General features: G+C 48.5%; 1 pseudogene; it reads right to left on the reverse strand.

The window, feature by feature from the left end:
• Nucleotides 1-381: 381 nt before the first annotated feature.
• Nucleotides 382-2,170, reverse strand: LOC134475341 (zinc finger and BTB domain-containing protein 16-like; annotated as a pseudogene).
• Nucleotides 2,171-3,943: the final 1,773 nt, after the last annotated feature.

Here is a 3,943-nt window from a genome sequence, read left to right on the forward strand (position 1 = left end):
TCTAACTTATCTTTCCCGGCTCTGGCCTCTGCTCCACCCCGCAGGCCTCTGTTCACACACAGCACAGGTAAGAGGTGAGGCTTCAACCTCCACGTGGGCGGGATCACCTCAGCCTGGTGGCCTTTTTGTGCCCTTGCAGTCCAGGCTGGAGCATTCCCCCATGCAGAGGGGCATTTGTGGCTCTTGGAGTGTGCTCTCATTCTGAAAGCAACTGACACAGAAGCCACACCACTGTGGGTGTCACCTGTGTGTGAGCACAGGTGGAGTTTTCGGGCAGGTGGCTGGGGAAGGTGCCTTTGCACTGACTGCAAGAGGTAGCTGTGCTCACACATGTGCTGCTGGAGCACACTTTTCCTGCAAGCACTTAACGCACAGCAGACATCAGACAACCGTGTCCCTGCCAGGGTAGGTCTGTCTGTGTGTCCCCCAGAACTGCCTGTCGCACTCGTCACAGCGAAGGCTCTGTCACCTGCCGAATGAGCCAGTAGTGCATTCTAGGTCACAAAGTACCCAGGAGCCACTTTTCCCAGAGCTCACACCCATATGTCATCCCACTCTGCAGCTCCCTCTGCTGCTCCACCACCTCCTTGCAGGAAGCTCCACCCTGTACTGCTCACGGAGGAGCAAACGCTCCAACTTCATGTGCTTGGCTTGCTGAATAGCTCCCTCTGAGTGAAGCCCTGTGGCAACAGGCCCCGTAGATGCTGAAGTCCACGGAGACAGCCAGGGCAGGCAGCACATGCAGGCCACAGGCCGTCGGCAATGGCACTTCCAATATCGTGTCAGCCTTGCGGTTGGGCAACAACGCCCATAGAGAGATGCCCAGATGTTTTTCTGCTGGGGGTGCTTGGGGCTGCTGTGTGTAGGAGGGAGGGGTGGCCAGCCTCAGCTAGGGGTGGCAGCTGTTCAGCACTCTCCTCTTGCCCATACTGCAGCTCCTTAGCACTGGTGATGATGCTTCTTTGAGTAGGTATCCTGAGCCCCTTTCCTCCGCCTTGTCCCCCAGCCATCCTGAGATATTCGCCTCAGCTACTCCAAGGCTATCCTGCCCAGGTACCTCACCCACCTGCATCATCTCTATCTTTACTTCAGCCAGGCTTCCAGCCATTGTCAGCTCCTCAGGTCCTACAGGTGGCTGAAGCATTCCCTTCAAGACAGAGTGTCCTGTGGTCCTCAAACTGCACTGCAGCCTCTCTGGGACTCCCAGGTGAGAGACCAGATGGCATAGAGACTAAAGGGCTCTGGCCCACTTCCCGTGGGCCCAGGGAGGTCTGTCCAGCCACACTAGTATACTCACTCTCCCTGGAATGCTTTGAGAGGGAGGCATTCTTGAGGTACCGAGCTTTGGGGTTCTCTTCTTCCTTGGCTCCACCACTGGCCGTGGTGGCCTCTGCGTCACTGTCTTCCATTGTGGCTTGTGTCTAGATGTTCCCCAAAATCTCACAGACTCATGGGTAGGGCTTCTCAGAGGTGGCTGGATGTAAGATGTGTGCATATGTACCAAGGGTGTGTGATAGCAAAATTAGCCCATTGTTTGGTTTAGCATAGTTCTGGGTATGCATAACAGGAGGGCCCAGCCTAGGTGTGAATGACACCAGCCAATAGGCTTGTGCTCTGGTTGGGATAATAAGGACAGGAAGGCTGTCTGCTTCTCTGACTGCCTGCCCTGACATGGACTCTTGCCCCTCTGCCATGCTGATCTGTCTTGGGGCTAGGTGACTATAGACTGAAACCTCTACAAACTGTGAGATAAAATAAAGGCTTTCTCCTGTAATGTTGGACATGGATTATTTTTTCTCCGCAATAAAAAGCGAGTAAGACATCTGACCCTGAATGGATGGATGGTCTGTAGGATCTCCAGGCATTATTCGTTCAGGTACTCGATCTCCAGGATCTGGATTGTGTTCAGCGGGTCATCCAGGTCCTCAGCCTTGACTTGCAGCATGGCCATGCATGCATATTCCAGGATCTGTTGGAAGGTCTTTGGTGAGAGGAAGTTCAGAGAACAGTACTGGCTGTTAAGGTGAGAGAGGACGTCCAAAATCTTGCTGCTACAGGCCAGCACTGTTTAGTGCATGAGACACTGCTGGCAGTCCGCTGTGATGACCATATCACATGAAGTGCCGGTCACACCCTGTTGGCCTTGCACAACAGCCTTTCTCATAACCATGGTGTTCTCCTCGGTGCAAGCATGGGGCTCTCTTTCCTTGTGTGCTCCACATGGGGTTCCGGGGTGGGCTTTCTAGCTCAATGCAGGGGTTGCGGGCAAGCCAGGCATGGCAGAATGGGTTGCCTCGGCCATTAATTTTGACATAAAATGTTCAGTGAGTCTCTCCGTCTTTTGTAGTTATTGTATAGTATCCTCCATCACATCTACTTTTTTGTTTTAAAAACAAACAAATAAAAGATAAAAATGAAGCAGAATTAAAAAGAAATAGGAAATCAACACGAGTTAATATATTGGATATTGCTATCCTGAAAGAAGTTGTCCAGATTACAAGATTTCGGCATGAGAAAATGATCAGTCAGACCTTAAACACACAAACTGTTCTTTTTGACATCACAGCTATTTCTTAAAGACTTGGTGAAACACGATTGAAATATTCTGTCCACTTCAAAAATTTCAGAAGGAAGATAGAAAATGAGAAAAACAGTGGACCTTTCCTTCATTCACACTCACACTAAAGTGTAAGTGTGTGTGTGCGTGAATTGAACCCAGGCCCTGACACTGAGCTAGGTCTCCAGCCTTTTTGAATTTTGTTTCAATTTTGAGACAGGCTCTGAATCCCTGATTGACCAGGTTGGGCTCAAAGTTCAGCCCTCTCCTGCCTCGGCCTCCCCGAGTGTTGAAACTACAGGACCGACTGTGTGACTAGTCTGGGATCTAAGAGAATGCTTATGATTATCGTTAAAATGAAATCTAAAGCGCTGTGAATGTAGTACCACCCTCTATGTTATTACGACATTCTTCACGTGCGCTTTGAAAACTACTCCACATTCAAAATCTACGTGTTGAAGCACATTACAGGACTAAGAACAAGCCTCAGGGGAAAGGTGCTGTTGGATGTGCGAGGGAGCCGAAGGGTGATTTGTGACAGTGCAGGTATGGGCTGCTCAATTTACATATCCCCTTAGAGGCAGACTAGCATCACTCTTACCGAGTAAACATTCATCACTGGACATCTATTCCGACCTGTCCTCTGCTTAGGGACACATACTAGGTTTGTGAAAAGCTCACAGCAAGCGAAGCCCTCTGAAAAGGATTGGTAACAGCAGGAGCTTACACACTAGCTGGGAAGACGATAAGACACTCTTCATTTAACAAGCGAATTCTGTTCCTAGGTCGTTATTTGAACTGATTGCTAAATTAGGAGTTGTATGTAGGATGTACATTACAGTATTCAGAACAAAGAAATGCTCAAAGGAAACTCCAGCCTGGTGACTTTGCTTTTATCTGGATAGCTCTTAATGCAGCACTGCAATGTGTAACAGAACATAGCACTACAGTACTGTACAGTATAATCAGCACAAATTACAGTGCTTTATAAACAGTTGCTGGACCAACAGAAGACATGGAGGCTCTACAATCAGGATGTACAGAACTGTACAAAAAGAGATGAGCCCTGAGTCCGAACAGTGTGTCTTAAGTCCAAACAGTGTACGTAGGTTGTAAGTCTGAAAGTTGCTAAACAGGTTGTGGAATGAGCAATGTCTGCATAGTATCTTCATGAGAAGAACAGAGAGCAACGGAGGACTGGCATGAGGGAATATAGTACAGATGATCCAACAGAAGCTCGGTATGAGGCAGTGTAATATAGATGATCTGTGGAAATGTATCTTCCAGTTCCATCCATTTTGCTGCAAATGAAAGGAATTAATTTGTATGGCTGAATAATACATGTACTGTACATACGTGTACAATGTGTTGTTTACCACTCTGCAA

The sequence above is a fragment of the Cavia porcellus genome, unplaced genomic scaffold, assembly GCF_034190915.1.
Source record: "Cavia porcellus strain 051 isolate PalLab524CR breed Dunkin Hartley unplaced genomic scaffold, mCavPor4.1 scaffold_3, whole genome shotgun sequence".
NCBI classification, from domain to species: Eukaryota; Metazoa; Chordata; class Mammalia; order Rodentia; family Caviidae; genus Cavia; species Cavia porcellus.